This window comes from Bos grunniens, chromosome 17 (genome assembly GCF_055505025.1).
Source record: "Bos grunniens cultivar Pamir isolate PY7600 chromosome 17, Bosgru_T2T1.0, whole genome shotgun sequence".
Taxonomy (NCBI): domain Eukaryota; kingdom Metazoa; phylum Chordata; class Mammalia; order Artiodactyla; family Bovidae; genus Bos; species Bos grunniens.
This window is the reverse complement of record NC_141181.1, coordinates 19,339,243-19,361,245: the sequence shown is the minus strand read 5'-3', so window position 1 is coordinate 19,361,245 and position 22,003 is coordinate 19,339,243. Positions and strand designations below refer to the sequence as shown.

Below are 22,003 nucleotides of genomic sequence, written 5' to 3'. Positions count from 1 at the left end.
TTGCTTCCCTGGTGACTCAGAGGTTAAAGCGCCTGCCCGCAATGTGGGAGACCAGGGTTCGATCCCTGGGTTGGGAAGATCTCCTGGAGAAGGAAATGATCCCCTGGAGAAGGAAATGGCAATCCACTCCAGTATTCTTGCCTGGAGAATCCCATGGAGGGAGGAGCCTGGTAGGCTACAGTCCACGGAGTTGCAAAGAGTCGGACACGACTGAGTGACTTCACTTTCACTTTCATGTATGGATGTGAGAGTTGGACTATAAAGAAAGCTGAGTGCCAAAGAATTGATGCTTTTGAACTGTGGTGTTGGAGAAGACTCTTGAGAGTCCCTTGGACTGCAAGGAGATCCAACCAGTCCATCCTAAAGGAAATCAGTCCTGTATATTCATTAAAAGGACTGATGCTGAAGCTGAAACTCCAATACTTTGGCCACCTGATGCAAAGAACTGACTCATTTGAAAAGACCCTGATGCTGGGAAAGATGGAAGGTGGAAGGAGAGGGGGATGACAGAGGATGAGATGGTTGGATGGTATCACTGACTCAATGGACATGAGTTTGCATAAACTCCAGGAGTTGGTGATGCACGGGGAGGCCTAAAGTGCTACAGTCCATGGGTTCACAGAGAGTCAGATGAGACTGAGCATCTGAACTGAACCAAACAATATTGGTACTCAATGACAATTTTTCTTTTTATAAGGACATTTTACTGAATTCTTTACTCCCACTAGTGCAAATTTCATTCCTGAAACTCACAATATGCCAATTATTTTCACCAATAAGATGTTCCATGTTCCAGTTGCTTTCTGCCTAACTTAATTAGATTGGACCTTCAGAATACTTTACCTTCTCTACTCTCTAAACCAAATGATTTTAGATTGATTTTATTTCACCTCTTTCATCATATCTAACAAATTCCTAAGCTTGGCTTAATTTAGTACTGTGATTTTGGACTATTATTAATTCCATTGAAACATGCTGGTGGTGGTGGTTTAATCATTAAGTCATGTCTGACTCTTGCAACCCTGTGGACTGGAGCCTGCCAAGCTCTATCCATGGGATTTCCCAGGTAAGAATACTGGAGTGGGTTGCCCTTTCCTTCTCCATTGAAACAGCTCTTTTATTTCAACAATTTTTGTGTTATAATTTTGGGGTATTCTCTCATACAATAGGCATAACCCATTTTATTGAGCTTTGTCTTCCTGCGCTTCACAGATACTGTGCTTTTTACCAATTAAAAGTTTGCAGCAACTCTGCATTGAGCAAATCTATCAGTGCCATTTTTTCAAAAGCAGTTATTCATTTTGTTTCTCTCTGTCACAGTCTGGTGATTCTCAGAATATTTCAAACTTCTCATTATTACTATTTTTTTACGATGACCTGTGATCAGTGATTTTTTTATGTTACTATTGTAGTCATGTAAGACAGTGAACTTAATTGATAAATGTTGTGTGTGTTCTGCCTGCTCCACTGTCTAGCTGCTCCTCATTTCTCTCCCTCTCTCTTCAGGCCTCCCTATTCCCTGATACACAGTATTGAAATTAGGCCAATTAATAACTCTATAATGGCCTCTAAGTGATTAAGTGAAAGGAAGAGTCACCATCTCTTGCTCTAAATCAACAGCCAGAAATGATTAAGCTTAGTGAGGAAGGTATGTTAAAAGCCAGCTTAGACCAAAAGCCTGGCCTCTTGTGCCAGTCAGCCAACTTGTAAATACAAAGGAAAAGTTCTTGAAAGAAATTTAAAGTGCTAAGTCAGTGAACACAAAAGTGGTAAGAAAGCAAAACAGCATTATTGCTGATATAAAACAAATTTTACAGTGTACTGTATAGATGATCAACCAGTTACAACATTCCCTCAAGTCAAAGCCTAATCCAGAGGAAGACCCTGTGAATATGTGTCCAACTCTTTGTGACCTGGTGGACTGCAGCCCACCAGGCTCCTCTATCCATGGAATTCTCCAGACAAGAATACTGGAGTGGGTTGCCATTCCCTTCTCCAGGGAATCTTCCTGACCCAGGGGTAAAACCCAGGTCTCCCACATTGAGGCAGATCCTTTACCATTAAGCCACAAGGGAAGCCCCCTAGGTCTCGTCAGTTCTGTGAAAAGTGAGAAGATGAGGAAACTGCAGAAGAAAAGTATGAAGATAGCAGAGGTTGTTTCATGAGGTTTAAGGAAAGAAATCATCTTCATAATATAAAAGTACAAGGTGAAGTAGCAAGTACTAACATAGAAGTTGCCCACAAGATCAAGTTAAGATAATTAAGGAAAGTGGCTTCACAACAACAGATTTTCAACAAAGACAAAACAGCGTTCTAACGGAAGAAGATGCCATCTGAAAGTGTTAGTCACTCAGTCGTATCTGACTCTTTGCAACCCCGTGGACCCACTGGGTTCCTCTGTCCACGAGATTTTCCAGGCAAGAATACTGGAGAGGGTTGCCAGGCCCTTCTCCAGGGCATTTTCCTAACCCAGGGATTGAACCTGGGTCTCCTGCATTGCAGGCAAATTCTTTACCATCTGAGCCACTGGGAGGACTTTCATAGCTGGAGAGGAGAAGTCAATGCCTGGCTTCAAAGAACAGGATGACTATTGTTAGGGGCTAATACAGCTGGTGACTTTAAATTAAAAGCAATTCTTCTTTGCATTTTGAAAATCCTAAGGCCCTTAAGAATTTATGCTAAATCTACTCTGCCTGTGCTGTATGCATGTAACAACAAAGCCTGGATGACAGCACATCTGTTTACAAAATGGTTTACTCAATATTTTAAGTCCACTGTTGAAACCTATTGTTCATTTAAAATGGAAATTATTTTTCATTGGCAATGGCAACTATCATTCCTTTCATTTGGCAATGCACCTAATCAATCAAGAGCTCTGATGGAGATGTACAACAATATTAATGCTGTTTTCATGTGGGCTAACATAATATCCATTCTGCAGCCCATGGATCAAGGAGTAATTTCAACTTTAAAGTCTGAAAAGAAACATGTTTTGTTAGGCTATAATTAAGTGCCATAAATACTGATTCTTCTGGTGGATCTGAGCAAAGCAAATTAAACATTTTATGGAAAGAATTCAGTAATCTAAATGCCATTAAGAACATTTGTGATTCATGGGAAGAAGTCAAAATATCCACATATACAGGAACTTGGAAGAAGTTGACTTCAGCCCTCATGGATGACTTTAAAGGGTTCAAGATTCAGTGCAAGAAGTAACGGCAAATGTGGAAATAGCTTGAGAACCAGAATTCTACAGAGCCTAAAGATAATAATGACTGAATTCTATAATCTCATGATCAAACTTGAATGGATAAGGAGTTGCTTCTTATGGATGAGCAAAGAAAGCAGTTTTTTAAGATGGAATCTAATCCTGCTTAAAGATACTGTGAAGATGGCAGAAATGACAACAAAGGATTTAGAATATTACAAACGTAATTGATAAAGCAGTAGCAGAAGATTGACTCCAGTTTTGAAAGAAGTTATACTGTGGGTAAAATGCTATCAAATAGCACCACCTGCTACAAAGAAATTGGTCATGAAAGGCAGAGTCAATTCATGTAGCAAATTTCATATTTTCTTAATTTTAAGAAATTTCCACAGCTACCCCAACCTTCAGTAACCACCACCATGAAAGATTACAACTTGCCTAAGGCTAGTACTTCTAAGCAATAAAGTATTTTTAAATTAAGGTATGTATATTTTTTAGACACAATTCTATTGCATGCTTAATAGACTTCAGTATGGTATAAGCATAACTTTCATATGCACTGGGAAATCAAAAAAGTTGTGTCTGTAGCTACTGGGATATTTGCTTTTTTGCAGTGGTGTGGAGCCAAACTTGGAATATCTCCAAAGTGTGTCTGAAAATTTAAACATATAGGTACTGCAGGCTTCACTGACCATCACTTGCCTCTTCATCTTACCCTGTATTAGTGTCTCTTGTATTTATTTGTTGCCTGAATAGGGCTTTCCCTGTAGTCTTTTTCTTAGATGAGACAACCATCTACATATTTAAAGACTTCTTTTATCCTGAGAGATGATTATCAGCACTTTTCCCTGGGGCATTTCATGTTTTCTAGCTTCCAGGTTGAAGATGAAAAGTCTGATGCCAGCCTGATTCTTTCTTATTTTCAGAGTAATTTGTTCTTTATGCCCAGAAGATTAGAAAATATTCTTATTATTCCCAGGGTTCAGGAATATTTCCAGGAGATTGCGTATGATTTTATGTTTAACTTTGTGAGCTTCTTTAAACTGCAGAGTCAATGTTATTTTCAGATCAGCCAAATATTTTTAATCTTTTGTTTACCTCCCTTCCATCTGTTGTGTTTTTTTTTTTTTTTTCCTTCCTCTGAAATCCTATCATTTGTTTGTTGGGAAATACAAATATGTCAACCAAATCTGTTATATTTTCCCTCAGGGTTTCCAGTTCTTTTTATTTTTGCTGTGGCATTCACATTATTTCTTCCATTTGAACTTCTAGGCTTCCAGTTCTCATCTCACTAATTTCCCTCTCAATTTATCTACCAAATTTTAAGTTGAGAAATCATGATTTATTTGCTTGTCTTAGATAAAATGTGTCTCTTTATTCAGTTACTGAATCTCCCTCATGTGCCAATACCTTTTAGCTTATGACATTATCTGTTTCCTCCGCAGTTCTGCTTCACTGGAAAATTGTTGTTCTGGGTGTACTTTCCTCTAGTCATCCATTCATCTGTTTAACAAACATGCTGTATGCCTACTATGCATAAGACGCTTTTATGGATGCTGATGATACAGTGGTGGAAAAGACAGAAGTCAGCCCCTGCCCTCATAGAGGTGAAAAAGACAAATGAAATGCACAATGTCAGAGTGATCAATGACTTAGAGGATACAAGGTAGGGAAAACGACTAAGAAATTTAGGATAGATTGCATTTTTATGTAGTCAAGGAAATCTTCAATAAATAAAAGCAGACAGAACAAAGACTTCAAGGAGGTGAAAGCTTGGGGAGATGAACATGCCAGCAGGGGAAACTCAAGGTGAGGGGGGGTCACAGCAGAGCAAGTGAAGAGGGTGCGAGTAAAGAGGGTGTGAGAAGGCAGTACATTCAGAAAAGGTAGCAGCAGCCAGACTACATAAGCCTGTCTCAGCGTCACCACCTTGCACAAGTCTTGGGGAAATATTTACACCAGAGTCTGTATAAATGAGAACCTCTGTAGTATTTAAAAAAAAAAAAAAAAAAAGCATAGACCAAAAGAGGCTAGTTAGAAAGTCACCACATTATTTGGGCAAGAAATAACAATAGTGTGTACCATGCTGGTAGCAGTAGAGGTGATGAACAGTGGTCAGATTCTGCTTGTGTTTTGAAAGTAAAGCCACCTGTTCATTCATTCATTCAGAGCCAACTTCTTGGCCACTCAACCCATTCAAGAATGCAGAGCCCCATATTTAGAAGGATCCCATACTTGGTTTAATGCCCTGATGTGGTCATCCTGAAACTCACAATAATTTTTGTAAGAGGGGACCTGAATTTTCACTTTCACTGAATCCACAAAATGTAACCAAATAACATAAATATTTATTTAGCATTTATTACTAGAGGATCTGACATTGCATCAGAGGAAAAAAAAACAAAAATATGACTGTCCTGGTCTTACAAGGATGAAGCACATAATGGCCAATAAACATAAACCAGTTAATTAGCATGTTAGCAGTTTATTTGTGCTATGGAGAAAAAAGTAGAAGCTGGTAAAGAGACTTGGGGGAAAGCATAGAGCATATGATTAAGTGAGGTGGTCAAGATAGGCCTCATTGAGATAGTGAGGTGTCTAAAGATACTTAAAGGAAGTAAGGCAGTTAATGAATATAATATCTGGGAAATAAGGCTCCCTATGAGCAGTTTAACTGTGGTGCTGGAGAAGACTCTTGAGAGTCCCTTGGACTGCAAGGAGATCCAACCAGTCCATTCTGAAGGAGATCAGACCTGGGTGTTCTTTGGAAGGAATGATGCTAAAGCTGAAACTCCAGTACTTTGGTCACCTCATGCGAAGAGTTGACTCATTGGAAAAGACTGATGCTGGGAGGGATTTGGGGACAGGAGAAGAAGGGGACGACAGGATGAAATGGCTGGATGGCATCACTGACTCGATGGACGTGAGTTTGAGTGAACTCCAGGAGTTGGTGATGGACAGTGAGGCCTGGCATGCTGCAGTTCATGGGGTCGCAAAGAGTCAGACATGACTGAGCGACTGAACTGAACTGAACTGAGGAGCAGTTAGTGAAGACCCTGTGATGGAGTGTGCTGACTCTGTCCCAGGAGAAGCAGAAGCAAAGAAGAAAGGAGGAGATAAAGAGGACCCATGCTGAAAGGCAGATACTATAAGGCCTTGTAGGCCACTGAAGCTCTGACTCTTACTGAATGAAATCAGAGCTACTGAAGGGATTTGATCAGAGGAGCTACTCTTTTTTTTTTTATTTTATTTTTAAACTTTACACTATTGTATTGGTTTTGCCAAATATCGAAATGAATCCGCCACATGTATACATGTGTTCCCCATCCTGAACCCTCCTCCCTCCCCATACCATCCCTCTGGGTCGTCCCAGTGCACTAGCCCCAAGCATCCAGTATCGTGCATTGAACCTAGACTGGCGACTCATTCCATATATGATAGTATACATATTTCAATGCCATTCTCCCATATCATCCCACCCTCTCCCTCTCCCACAGAGTCCAAGCTACTCTTGACTGTTTTTGATAGGATCACAGCTGTTTTAGAGAATCAACTGTAGGAAGGTCAGGATAATCTAACCAGCTGGAAAACTATTACAATAATCCAGATAAGAAGGGACGGTAGTTCAGGTCAGGTGATAGCAGAAGGGGTGGTAAAAAGTGGTGACATTTTAGACATACGTTGCAGGTGAAGCCAACAGAACTTCCTAAGGGATGGATGTGGCATGTGAGATGGAAGAGTCAAGAATGACTCCCAAGTTTTGGTCCCAAGACAATGAAAGAATAGATATGCTAAGAGAGTGGAGGGATAAAAAGGAGAAAGTCTGGAGAAGACAACCTCAAGTCCCAGATTTAGACTTGACTTTGGAATGTCTCTTAAGAGCCCCAAGTGGAGATGGGGTAGAGTTTTGTCAAGACATCAGCCAAGGGGTCTGTGCTGGAGATATAGACTCATTGGAATATTGATGGTATTTAAAGTGCTGAGGCTCTGAGGTGATCAAGGGGATGAATGGTGCTAGGGAAAATGACCTACCACTAAGCCCTGAGGGTACTTCAACATTAAAGGACTGGGAAGAAGAGAAAGAACCAGCAAAGAAGATGGAGAGACAGCAAGCAGGAAGTAGGAAGTAGAGTCACAAAACAGTGGGAGAAAAGGAATAGGAGACATTTGAATATAGATAATTCTAAGAATTCTCTCTTCAAAATGCAAGAAAGAAAATGGCTCAAAGCTGGCAAGGAAATAGATAAAATGAGTGTTTAAGAGGTTAAAAATAACAGCACATCGGCAAGTTAAAGGGAATAATTCAGTAGACTCAGGAAATGGGAAGAACTGCTGGAGCTATGCCCTTGAGTAGGAAATTGATTTATTCCACAGTGAAGGTGTTGGCTAGCTTTAGATATCATGTGTTCACCTATGATTCTGTCACAGGAAGGAGAGAGGAGAACATGGCTACAGATATGGATGTAAATTAATGTGGCCACTGGAATGTATGTAAGATCAGATCAGTCGCTTGATCGTGTCTGACTCTTCGCGACCCCATGAATTGCAGCACGCCAGGCCTCCCTGTCCATCACCAACTCCAGGAGTTCACTCAGACTCACGTCCATTGAGTCAGTGATGCCATCCAGCCATCTCATCCTCTGTCGTCCCCTTCTCCTCCTGACCCCAATCCCTCCCAGCATCAGAGTCTTTTCCAATGAGTCAACTCTTAGCATCAGGTGGCCAAAGTACTGGAGTTTCAGCTTTAGCATCATTCCTTCCAAAGAAATCCCAGGGCTGATCTCCTTCAGAATGGACTGGTTGGATCTCCTTGCAGTCCAAGGGACTCTCAAGAGTCTCCTCCAACACCACAGTTCAATTCTTTGGCGCTCAGCCTTCTTCACAGTCCAACTCTCACATCCATACATGACCACAGGAAAAACCATAGCCTTGATAGACGAACCTTTGTTGGCAAAGTAATGACTCTGCTTTTGAATATGCTATCTAGGTTAGTCATAACTTTCCTTCCAAGGAGGAAGCGTCTTTTAATCTCATGGCTGCAGTCACCATCTGCAGTGATTTTGGAGCCCCCAAAAATAAAGTCTGACACTGTTTCCACTGTTTCCCCATCTATTTCCCATGAAGTGATGGGACTGGATGCCATGATCTTCGTTTTCTGAATGTTGAGCTTTAGGCCAACTTTTTCACTCTCCTCTTTCACTTTCATCAAGAGGCTTTTGAGTTCCTCTTCACTTTCTGCCATAAGGGTGGTGTCATCTGCATATCTGAGGTTATTGATATTTCTCCCAGCAATCTTGATTCCAGCTTGTGTTTCTTCCAGTCCAGCATTTCTCATGATGTACTCTGCATATAAGTTAAATAAACAGGGTGACAATATACAGCCTTGACGTACTCCTTGTCCTATTTGGAACCACTCTGTTGTTCCATGTCCAGTTCTAACTGTTGCTTCCTGACCTGTATACAGATTTCTCAAGAGGCAGATCAGGTGGTCTGGTATTCCCATCTCATTTCAGAATTTTCCACAGTTTATTGTGATCCACACAGTCAAAGGCTTTGGCATAGTCAATGAAGCAGAAATAGATGTTTTTCTGGAATTCTCTTGCTTTTTCCATGATCCAGTGGATGTTGGCAATTTGATCTCTGGTTCCTCTGCTTTTTCAAAAACCAGCTTAAACATCTGGAAGTTCACGGTTCACATATTGCTGAAGCCTGGCTTGGAGAATTTTGAGCATTACTTTACTAGCATGTGAGATGAGTGCAATTGTGGGGTAGTTTGAGCATTCTTTGGCATTGCCTTTCTTTGGGATTGGAATGTAAACTGACCTTTTCCAGTCCTGTGGCCACTGCTGAGTTTTCCACATTTGCTGGCATATTGAGTGCAGCACTTTCACAGCATCATCTTTCAGGATTTGGAATAGCTCAACTGGAATTCCATCACCTGCACTAGCTTTGTTCATAGTGATGCTTTCTAAGGCCCACTTGACTTCACATTCCAGGATGTCTGGCTCTAGGTCAGTGATCACAGCATTGTGATTATCTGGGTCATGAAGATCTTTTTTATACAGTTCTGTGTATTCTTGCCATCTCTTCTTAATATCTTCTGCTTCTGTTAGGTCCATACCATTTCTGTCCTTTATCGAGCCCATCTTTGCATGAAATGTTCCTTTGGTATCTCTGATTTTCTTGAAGAGATCCCTAGTCTTTCCCATTCTGTTGTTTTCCTCTATTTCTTTGCATTGATCTCTGAAGAAGGCTTTCTTATCTCTTCTTGCTATTCTTTGGAACTTTGCATTCAGATGCTTATATCTTTCCTTTTCTCCTTTGCTTTTCGCTTCTCTTCTTTTCACAGCTATTTGTAAGGCCTCCCCAGCCAGCCATTTTGCTTTTTTTGCATTTCTTTTCCATGGGGATGGTCTTGATCCCTGTCTCCTGTACAATGTCACGAACCTCTGTCCATAGTTCATCAGGCACTCTATCAGATCTAGGCCCTTAAATCTATTTCTCACTTCCACTGTATAATCATAAGGGATTTTATTTAGGTCATACCTGAATGGTCTAGTGGTTTTCCCTACTTTCTTCAATTTAAGTCTGAATTTGGCAATAAGGAGTTCATGGTCTGAGCCACAGTCAGCTCCTGGTCTTGTTTTTGCTGACTGTATAGAGCTTCTCCATCTTTGGCTGCAAAGAATATAATCAATCTGATTTTGGTGTTGACCATCTGGTGATGTCCATGTATGGAGTCTTCTCTTGTGTTGTTGGAAGAGGGTGCTCGTTATGACCAGTGCATTTTCTTGGCAAAACTCTATTAGTCTTTGCCCTGCTTCATTGCATATTCCAAGGCCAAATTTGCCTGTTACTCCAGGTGTTTCTTGACTTCCTACTTTTGCATTCCAGTCCCCTATAATGAAAAGGACATCTTTTTTGGGTGTTAGTTCTAAAAGGTCTTGTAGGTCTTCATAGAACTGTTCAACTTCAGCTTCTTCAGCATTACTGGTTGGGGCATAGACTTGGATTACTGTGATATTGAATGATTTCCCTTGGAAACGAACAGAGATCATTCTGTCGTTTTTGAGATTGCATCCAAGTACTGCATTTCGGACTCTTTTGTTGACCATGATGGCTACTCCATTTCTTCTGAGGGATTCCTGCCCGCAGTAGTAGATATAATGATCATCTGAGTTAAGGTTGCCTCTAATTTCTTTCATTTTCTCTGTAGTGTAGGAAAACAAGGCACTGAATCAATAGAAATTGCTGATGGACAGGGTGTGGACTACACAGAAAAAGACAGTGTGGACTATCCAAAAAATAGAGAGAGAGAGAAAAGGATGACTCCAAGTTTTTGGGCATGAACAATGGGAAGGATGGATTTGCCCTATCTAGTGGTGAGCTGGAGCTGGCTCATACTGGCCCAGGGATTTGGTGAGCTGGTTGTTAAACATTAAAGTTAAATTACACAACTTGCAACCAAATAATTTATATTAAAAACAAAAACACAATATTCAACACTGATTAGTTTACTGTATTTCATCATTAGGGATGAAGTTATATATATAATAAGTTCTCAAAGTTATTTACATTTATGATATCTGTATGATGTAAATAGCACACAATGGTGTGCTGTCTTCTTCCTAACTGTGCATTTAGTGATGTCACATTAGTAGCCTGAAATCAGCCATAATAGGATTATTCACACCACAGAAATTGGAAAATGCTAACAAATCAGAGCTTGGTGTATCATTTTGTTGCTGGTCTAGACTTAAGTGATAGAGAATATGTATCGTTCGAACATACAGGTATGTGGTTCTGTGCTTTTACAATGTGGTTTGACATTGTAAAAGCACAATATATTGGGGAAATATTTTTCTAGTATTCAAAACCCTTTATGTGACTCAACAAAGAAGTCACTGTGTCACCAATAAATGAGTGAAGTTCCAGCACACACCACTGTTGCTTCACATCCATCTCAGTCATTAAATAAAAATAACCAGCATGCGTGTTGGGATTGTGATTGTTCATCAATTGCAACCATAGATATCTTTTTGTTAAATGTCAACAAAAGCGTTCTGTAAGAATCAATTCGCTATCGGTAAAATGCATGACAAAATGTGTGTGTAATTTTTTTTTTTTTAGAAAAGCAATTGCAAACATTTAGCAGCTCATGCCTGCTTTTTCCTAAAATGGAAGACGGGGGGAAGTTCGTGGAAGATTATCATCAGTACTACATTCCTTTGTCTACCTAGTGGCTGTATATCCTTAGCGCATTACTAATTTTCTTTGTCTACTGGTCACTCACTTTGGGGATAGCAGTAACCCAAAGAATGGCAAGAGAAAGAGAACAAGGACATCACCCAGGCTCTTCTTCGTTCCCCTTAGTTCCATACAACACCCCACAATTCCTCAGCCCCAAGAAGTCCCCCTGAATTTCCAGCACCAGTGTAGACACAGAGGAGACTCTAAGGGGGATGGTGGCCTTGAGGGAAACCTCTGAGCCTACTCAAGCCGATTCAAGCCCCAAGGTTAGCTGTTTATGTCCCACGGCTTTCAGAGGAGAGTGTAGAACTATATTCATGCAGTCATCCACCTGCCGTTATGTTGTTCTCAAAAACTATGTGTAAAAGGGAAAGAGGGCTAGATTTAGATACAACAAAACTAGCTTCTGGTGCCTCACATTAGGCAAATTGGTAAATATTAACTGGGGAGTTTGGGCTAGGTCTGGAGAATTCAATGGACCGTATAGTCCATGGGGTTGCAAAGTTCAGAACTGACTGAACGACTTTCACTTTCACTTTTGGTCTAGGTCAGTTTGAAGTTCTTTCTAACTCTAAATTTCCATTCAAATTTATTCATCATAAGGAGCATCAGGAGACAGTAACAAGGTGACTACTGACTACAGAAGGCTTTGGGTTATGCTTTAAAATTGGATATATTTTAAAGAACCTGTGGCACAAATTATTCCCTCAATGAGAGTCTCAATTTACAAGGGAAAGAGCATTTCATTAGCAGCAGAATGAAAACTTGAGACGATATTGACCATATACTTAATCAATAGCATAACTTTTTTTTAAAATTTTATTTTATTTTTAAACTTTACAATATTGTATTAGTTTTGCCAAATATTGAAATGAATCCACCACAGGTATATCTGTGTTCCCCATCCTGAACCCTTCTCCCTCCTCCCTCCCCATACCCTCCCTCTGGGTCCTCCCAGTGCACCAGCCCCAAGCATAACTTTTAAGTTTGTCTTTTAGAATAACGTACTTTTAAGTATAATCAAGACAACATCAGTGACTCCATCACTATTCCTATCACAAATCAAAGGTCACCCTCTTTGTGGCAGAGACCATTAGTGCTCACAAAATATTCACGTGTCCCTTCACAGACTGCAGCCTTCCTTGAAGTCAGCTTGCCAGGTGACAAGGTTCTGGCCCAGGGCATGTTAGCAAAGTGATGAAAGCTACTGCTAGGCCTGGCTTTTATAAACATCCTACAGGATGCCACCTTCACCATGGTAAGCCACTGATATTTCATGAGTTTGCTTGTTGCAGCAGGTAGCACTAATTACCGTGATGCATGGACTCCCTGTTTTCCATAAACTTCCTACTAATTTATAGATCAAGTAACAACTTCTCATCATATTAAACCCCAATCCTAACTCCTTTACCCTTCCTCCCAAGAGGGCAGACGCTGAAAGTATGGTTCTGCTCCATGTGACAAGGCAAATATGCTATGAGTCTAGTGTTTATTTCTAGTTTCATTTTATCATAGTAAGCCGTAATAAATTCACAAGTAATCCTGTTCTGTGATTTGCAGATGCAATAAAAATAATTATATTTCATGAATGAAACGGCTAGCTAGTAGGTTTAAGTTCTCTATGCTATGCTATGCTAAGTCACTTCAGTCGTGTCCGACTCTGTGTGACCCCATAGACGGCAGCCCACCAGACTCCCCCGTCCCTGGGATTCTTCAGGCAAGAACACTGGAGTGGGTTGCCATTGTCTTCTCCAATGCATGAAAGTGAAAAGTGAAAGTGAAGTCATTCAGTCGTGTCCGACTCTTCTCGACCCCATGGACTGCAGCCTACCAGGCTCCTCTGTCCATGGGGTTTTCCAGGCAAGAGTACTGGAGTGGGCTGCCATTGCCTTCTCTGTAAGTTCTCTAGTATTCATTATTTTAATTTGTACCTTAAAATGATTGTAGGTTCATGAGAAGTTACAAAAACAGTGTATAGAAACAGTATATAGAATTCTTTCATCCTTTCCCCCGGCTTCTCTAATGTTGTATGTTGTGTAACCATTCTACCTTATCAAACCAGGAAATTTATATTGGGACAATACTATTTGCTAGACAGCAAAACTTACTGAGCTTTCATTGGTGTTTATATGCTTTCCTCTGTATGTGTGTGTGCACATTTCTATGCAATTTGACTCCATGTAAAATTTGTGTTTCTGACCTGTTCCATCACACAGGGGGACTCGCTCATACTATTACATCGCTTTATATTTATACCCACTCAATATCCTCTCAATGCTATTTCTGTCCTCCAGCCACCACTGTTCTGTCTCAAGTTTTATCATTTTGGGAATCTAACATAAATTAATCATATAGCATGTATACATTTTGAGACTGATTTCCCCCCATTGAGCAAAATGCCCTTCAGATCCATCCAAGCTGTATTATCAATAGTTTATTCCTCTTCGTTGCTGAATAGTATTTCATTGTATGGATGTACCAAGGTCTGTTTAACCACTCATCTACCGAGTGTCATTTGGGTTGTTTCCAGGCTGGGGTTATCACAAATAATGCTGTTGTACAAGTTGATGTACAAGTTTTCATTTGAATATAGATTTTTATTTCTCTGCACTTAGTGCCATGGGTGTAATTCCGGGGCTTATGCTAAGTGCATATTTAGTTGTATAAAAAAAAAAATCAGACTATTATCCAGAATGCTAGTATCAATTTATATTTCCCAGTGATACATGACTAACCCAGTTTCTCCACATCCTTGCCAGCATTTGATGCTGTCACTGTTTTGGATTTTAGCTGTTCTAATGTGTGTGTGTGTAGTGAGAGCTCCCTGTGGTCTAATTTGCACTTCCCTAATGGTTCTATCGTTGAACAGTTTGGGGTATGTGTGCTTATTTGCCTGCCACATTTTCTCTTTGGTGAAATGTTCTGTCCATGTTTTCTGCCCATTTTCTAATTGAATTGCTTGTTTCTTTACTCTTGAGGTTTGAGGGTTATCTCTATATCCTAGATATCAGTTCTTTTACAGATATATGACTTCCAAGTATTTTCTCCAGTACTTATTAATTTCCATACATGTATTTCAAAGAAAAGCTCAAGTTCTCACAAATTCAAATGAGACTGAATAAAGATGTTGAAAAATTGGGGATACTTTAGGAGACAATGAATATAAACGTTACCAACTTCTTCTGAAACAAGAAGAAATAATCATTGCATTCTAGGTAACAGATGCAGGAAGGTTATTAAGATTCAGTAGGAAAAAGTTACATTTTAGTGTACCTACAGAAGACTGATTTTCATTATCGTAAATTGAAGACAGAAAGATAAGAACATTGAAGTGATTTACTAAGAAGTTTATCAAGCATATGTCAATATAATTATTTTTTTAATCCAACAAGAAAATAGGTGTCAATAAATAAGTCATTAATAAGCTAAATGGACTTGTTTCCAGTATATTGAAATTGAAAAAGAAGCTTATTTAAAGATTAACACAGACATCAAGAAATACATTGTGGAAAGATTAAAGGGTACTGTTAATCAGCTAAGTATGTGTTTGCCTCTAAATAAGAGAAAGGTCTAGAAGCAAGAAAAAACAGGAAAAATAAAAATGTTTCATTAACAAAACCAAACATGCAATGCATTAATTAAATACCAAGAACAATTATCACTAATTTTTTTACATTGAAAAGAAAAAACAAGTTATTTTAATAAGGGTGAGAAATGGCTATTTGCTTACTACCTGAGGAAATGAAATGACCCTCCAGGGTAGTTTCAAAAATACAACACTTTAGTAATTAAAATAAAATTATAATTACAATTAATGGATTAGATTCTGTATGTATGCAGATAAAGTAGTAACATAACTATGCATAATGATGAAAACAGAATTAAGTGTTATTCATGAGACCTTACTTTGTATCATCAAATTCTAGAGAAACACTGGGCAATAAAGATAATGATTTTTAACAGGTGTCTTCACCTTGTATTAATGGAATTAATATAGTTTTTAAGATTGCACTAAAACCATCTGGTAATTTATCTAAACCAGACTATTGTGAAAACTGTAAATTCTGAAAAATCCCATTTCAGATGAAAATTCTACTCTAAAAAATAGCCTTGAATAAGTCCTATTTTTAGGGGAACTCTGAACTGCAAAAAAAAAAAAAAAACTACTGAATTTCTTACCTCCATAGCCTAAAATAAAGGAAAAACTATTTCATTATATTCTTTTTTTTTAATTTTTATTTTATTTTTAAACTTTACATAATTGTATTAGTTTTGCCAAATATCAAAATGAATCTGTCACAGAAAAGATGGCATGACTCTCCACATCTGCTCCTGGTTTTGGAAACAATCATAGCTAGAGCTTCACCCAAATCCCACATCTGGGAGTTGGAGTTGACCCCAAAAAAGTCACCATGCCTGGACCCTAAGTTTTATCTTATCATCGGAAACCACTCTTTCTTCTTAGCACCACCAGTCTATCAATAGCACACACATCAGATCAGATCAGATCAGTCACTCAGTCATGTCCGACTCTTTGTGACCCCATGAATCGCAGCACGCCAGGCCTCCCTGTCCATCACTAACTCCCGGAGTTCACTGAGACTCACGGCCATAGAGTCAGTGATGCCATCCAGCCATCTCATCCTCTGTCGTCCCCTTCTCCTCTTGCCCCCAATCCCTCCCAGCATCAGAGTCTTTTCCAATGAGTCAAATCTTCGCATGAGGTGGCCAAAGTACTGGAGTTTCAGCTTTAGCATCATTCCTTCCAAAGAAATCCCAGGGCTGATCTCCTTCAGAATGGACTGGTTGGATCTCCTTGCAGGCCAAGGGACTCTCAAGAGTCTTCTCCAACACCACAGTTCAAAAGCATCAATTCTTCGGCGCTCAGCCTTCTTCACAGTCCAACTTTCACATCCATGCATGACCACAGGAAAAACCATAGCCTTGACTAGACGAACCTTTGTTGGCAAAGTAATGTCTCTGCTTTTCAATATGCTATCTAGGTTGGTCATAACCTTCCTTCCAAGGAGTAAGCATCTTTTAACTTCATGGCTGCAGTCACCATCTGCAGTGATTTTGGACCCCAGAAAAATAAAGTCTGACACTGTTTCCACTGTTTCCCCATCTATTTCCCATGAAGTGGTGGGACCGGATGCCATGATCTTCATTTTCTGAATGTTGAGCTTTAAGCCAACTTTTTCACTCTCCACTTTCACTTTCATCAAGAGGCTTTATACCCAGGTTTGAAGACCTTAATCTTTCTCCACTGTAACTATTGTATCAGAGAGCCATGTGTTCTGCCAGAACTTTATCTGGGAAAGGGTTAATTTTATTACCAAAGCCTGGATACCAGGGCTTTTGAAGCCTTAATGAGCAGAAGCCCCGGAAACTATCATTTCAAAGCCTTGAGGTCTTCTTAAGTAAGCCTCCTGAGAGGTGGCAGCAGAAATGCTCCCACCTGTGGAACATACTTTCTCTGGGGGAAGTCAGCAGAATGGGTCCTTTAATTACACAAATGTAAAGAATTGATCCATTGATCCTGAAGGAAACTTTGAAGTCACCATCAACGTGTTTCAAGTTTCAGAAAAGTTGTTTTAGACAGGTTGAGTGTGCTGATTTGATAAGCAAAGAGGACTCTGTTTAGGATCTGCCATTGTCTGGATAGGAGAGAGGAGAGTGGGGTGTGGGTAGAGGATGTTAGTTTGCGTTCAGTATCACTGATGCAGTATTTCAAATGACTCCCTGTGATTGTGGAGGGCGTTTTGTGTGATTTGTGTTGCTGTTGTTGGTGTTTCACTGCCTTTTATAGTAAACAGAGATCTGACACTGAAAAGATGGCCAGAAAAACTTACAGACTTTGTCTTCAATTCTCATTGGAGGTGAAGTTGTGAAAAGGAGCTATGCTGGGCAGTGCTTAGCTCTCATGCTGTGGGTTTTCAAAAGACAGCAAAGCCAGAATGCTCAGATGTTTGTCTACTGGGCACTGTCGAGCAAGATCTTGGGTGGTTTCTCCTGAAGGGAAAGGACATTCCCATAGACAATCATCTTGAACCAAAAAATGGTTTGAGGAGTTCCTCTCCCTCTTTGAGCCACATGGTAATTGGGCTTAGGCTTCAAAGCAGCTACTCAGAGCCCTGGAAGAGGGAAAGGGGAGGTATGGAGGATGGGGTTTTTGGGGGTTCCAGCCAGAGGCCAATTAGGACTGTGAGATGTTGAAGAGCATGCAAGTCTCATAGCTGGTTGAAGATTTATTCCCATGGTGTTTTCCACCATTATCCCTGAACTGTCAGTAAAATCTTACTTAATGAATTTGGTATCAGTTATGTGTAGACCACAACAAACTATGGAAAATTCTTCAAGAGATGGGAATAGACCACCTGACCTGCCTCCTGAGAAATCTATATGCAGGTCAGGAATCAACAGCTAGAACCAGTCATGGTACAACAGACTGGTTCCAAATTGGGAAAGGAGTATGTCAAGGCTATATATTGTCACCCTGCTGATTTAACTTATATGCAGAGTACATCACGTGAAATGCCAGATGGATGAAGCACAAGCTAGAATCAAACTTTCCTGGAGCAATATCAACAACTTCAGATATGTAGATGACACCACACTTATGGCAGAAAGCGAAGAAGAAGTAAAGAGCCTCTTGATGAATGTGAAAGAGGAGAGTGAAAAAGCTGGCTTAAAGCTCAACATTCAGAAAATGAAGATCATGACATCCAGTCCCATCACTTCATGGCAAATAGATGGGGAAACAATGGAAACAGTGAGAGACTTTATTTTCGTGGGCTCCAAAATCACTATAAATGGTGACTGCAGCCATGAAATTAAAAGCCACTTGCTCCTTGGAAGAAAAGCTATGACAAATCTAGATAGCATATTAAAAAGCAGAGACATTAGTTGTCGAGAAAGGTCCATCTAGTCCAAGCTATGGCTTTTTCCAGTAGTCATGTATGGATGTGACAGTTGAACTATAAAGAAAGCCGAATGCCAAAGAACTGATGCTTTTGAACTGTGGTGCTAGAGAAGACTTTTAAGAGTCCCTTAGACTGCAAGGTCAAACCAGTCAATCCTAAAGGAAATTAGTCCTGAATATTCACTGGCAGGACTGATGCTGAAGCTGAAGCTCCAATACTTTGGCCACCTGATGCAAAAAACTGACTCACTGGAAAAGACTCTGATGCTGAGAAAGATTGAAGGCAGGAGGAGAAGGGGACATCAGAAGATGAGATGGTTGGATGGCATCATGGACTCGATGGACATGAGTTTGAGCAAGCTCTGGGAGTTGATGAAGGACAAGGAAGCCTGGTGTGCTGCAGTCCATGGGGTTGCAAAGAACCGGACATGACTAAGCAACTGAACTGAACTGTGTAGTAAAGGTTCTAACCTAATTGGGAGTAATGAAAGAAAAAACAGGACCAGAAGAGTGAGCTGTACGAGTAGACTGGAGCTTCAAGAGGTGACAGACTGAGGCCTTGGTTGGACTGTTTGCTAGAAGCCTGGAGAAGTTCCACTAAGACATGACTTCTGAAAGAAAAAATTTAAAGTAGGACCATGAGAGACACTAATATCCTAAAAAAATTCACAGCAGTTGCAAACTCAATATCAATGACTATTTATGCTCAGATAGAAAATTCAGACTGGTATTGAAACAGGAGGGAAGGGGACAGAGCACTCTTTAAAAGAATTACATAGCCGTATGCCATGACAAAAACTGGCTAGAACCAATTAGATCCAAGATGGTGGAAGATCGGACTTCCAGTGGACCTTGAGCTTCATTATGTGCTCATTGTAATGCGTTAGCATGCTAAATGACACAACTCAGGTGTCATGACGGTTTAGACGCTAACCATAAAAGGCCCAAAGCGGGCAATGGCCTCATTCCTGGAAAGTCCCACCCCTTCCATGAAAGAGATGTATTAAAATACTACAACTATGAATAACAACCCTGTAACAGTAATCCTCCCACTCATTAGCCTATGAAATTACCCGGCCCATAAAAACTATTCAGGCAATATTTGGGGGCCTCTCACCTTCTGAGACGGTCCATACTCTTGTCTGTGTAGTGTATTTCTCCCAAGATCATTCTTGCCTTTTGAGATGGACTGCATTCTATCAATGAAATGTAAATCCCTCTCTAAATAAATCCACTTCTTACCTATCACTTTATCTCTCACTGAACTCAGTGACAAGCCATTAAGAACCTGAGCTTCATTAAGTCCTGAGACCAGGTGTGTGATTTCAATTAAAAGACCATGGATTCAAGTCCCTGCACATGGGTTCAAGTTCCAGTCTGAATTGGGTAGTTTTAGCATGGACTGGAAATGCAAGCAATAATAGCTATGTTTCAATTTAATCCCTTCCCACTTTATTCTTTGCACCATCATCATCCTAATCCAGATCCTCATGGCTCAATATCCAAATTCATGCAACAACGTTCCAACTAGAACCTGGAAACCCAGTCATTCTATCACATGACCTGAATGACACTATGAGGTTCATCTTCATAAAACAAGACTTTATCATAGGGCTGTTTCACCCACACAAATCATCTGCGTTGGCACAAAATTTCACATCCTGGATCAGCAATAACAACGCCAGGGTCCAAAAGCAGAAAAACACAGATTTTAAAGAACATGAAGGAATTAAGCAAAAACCTGAGCTGAGCCCTTCACCAGAGAAGCAACAAGGACTCAATGTAACCTGTCTTGACCCAGTGACACCAGCCAGAAGGCAGGCTAGATCAGACTCCTCCTCTGAGAGGAGTGTGAAGGTGTGTGCGTGTGCGTTTTTGGGGGGAGGGGGTAGTGCTGTGTGGAGCCTGCCACACAAGCCAGGACATCACAGCAGCCTCAGCTGAAAACTGCAGGGTACAGTACCCCACATCCCCCGGGTAAACTTGCCCAGGAATCCTGACAACAGAGGATGATTAATCTCCCCAATCAGAAGTTGAAAATAATGTGTGATACGGTAAATACTGCATTCTGACCAGAATTGCACACAGCTAATTAAGAATGACAGACGTCACACGTCAATCAACATTTACAACTAACGGACCCTGTAACCTGCCTGTGGCCTCTTCGGCAGCACAGAAGACAGCGTTGAAAGCCACAGTGCTTCCCCTCAGGTTGCCAAGATTGAGGGGTGAAATAAACAAGAGACGTTCACAGTAAAAGTGTGTGGGTCTCTAATGAAAGGGCACACAAGATGCCTTGTAAACTTATAAGAGGTTCATATAACTTGGACCCAAGGCGGATACAGGAGAACTCTTTAGAGGAGGTAACACTTGAACTCAGAGAAGGCAATGGCACCCCACTCCAGTACTCTTGCCTGGAAAATCTCATGGATGGAGGAGCCTGATAGGCTGCAGTTCATGGGGTGGCTAAGAGTCGGACACAACTGAGCGACTTCACTTTCACTTTTCACTTTCATGCATTGGAGAAGGAAATGGCAACCCACTCCAGTGTTCTTGCCTGGAGAATCCCAGGGACAGGGGAGCCTGGTGGGCTGCCGTCTATAGGGTTGCATAGAGTCGGACACGACTGAAGTGACTTAGCAGCAGCAACACTTGAACTATTGAGATTAAGTAGGTGCTAGCCTCGTATGAATGAAGACATATTCATTTCTTCTGTTTCCTGAAACAAATTATCACAAGCTTGGTGGCTAAGAGAACTGAAATGTTTTCACTCACGGTTCTGAAGGCTGAAGTCAGTATCCCCAGGCAAACACTGGCAGGACCGCGACTCCTTGGAGGCTCTCAGGAGAACAGTTCCTTGCTTCTTTCAGCTGCTGGGGAGCTGCTGGAATTCGCTGGCTTCTCCCCACGCCACTGCAATCTCCGCCTCTGTCTTCGCCGTGCCTTCTCCTCTGTGCGGATTAAATCTCCCTCTACCTTCTTCGTAAACGTATACAGCTGATAGTACTTAGAGCCCACACAGGTAATCAAGGACTATCTTGCCATGTTAAGATCCTTAACTTCATCACATATCCAAAGATCCTTTACATTCGTTTTCCACAGAAGGTAACATTCACAGGTTCAAGGATGAGGACATGAATATCTTTTGGGGTCTACTTTTGACGTGCCACATAAAGGGTCAGAGAACGGCATTTCAGGAAGAATATGAGACACTTGCAAAGGCTTCAAAATTGCAAGAGAGCAAGAAGGATTTGGGGAGAAAAAAGGAATTTAATATGGCTCAGGTGTTGTTTGCACTTTGCTCATAGAGAAGCAGCAAGCTGAGGGAGTAAGGAACGTCTGCATAGCAAGGGCTTTATAGCTTGTTCTACAATTTAAAGGAGCACTTCACAAGACCGCCTGAACACCCCTGACAAGATCTTGGTATGTCAATGAACATTACAGACTGCTCTGGGGCAGTTTATAATGAAAGACAGGAAAATATAGACCTTGTTGTTGTTCAGTCACTAAGTCATGTTCCACTCCTTGCGATCCCATGGACTGCAGCACATGAGACTTTCCTGTGCTTCACTATCTCCCAGAGTTTGCTCAAAATCAAGTCCATTGAGTCAGTGATGTTATAT

General features: G+C 40.7%; 1 protein-coding gene across 4 annotated transcripts in view; it reads right to left on the bottom strand.

Annotated features, from left to right (window-relative positions):
* Window positions 1–21,606, bottom strand: part of SLC7A11 (solute carrier family 7 member 11) — a 639,869-nt gene extending 618,263 nt beyond the window's left edge. For all 4 annotated transcript variants that reach the window (XM_086346709.1, XM_086346708.1, XM_086346710.1 and 1 more), the window contains exon 1: window positions 21,156–21,606. The gene's annotated coding sequence lies outside the window, so the exon portion shown is untranslated. The remainder of the gene's footprint in view (window positions 1–21,155) is intronic.
* Between the last annotated feature and the right edge of the window lie 397 nt (window positions 21,607–22,003).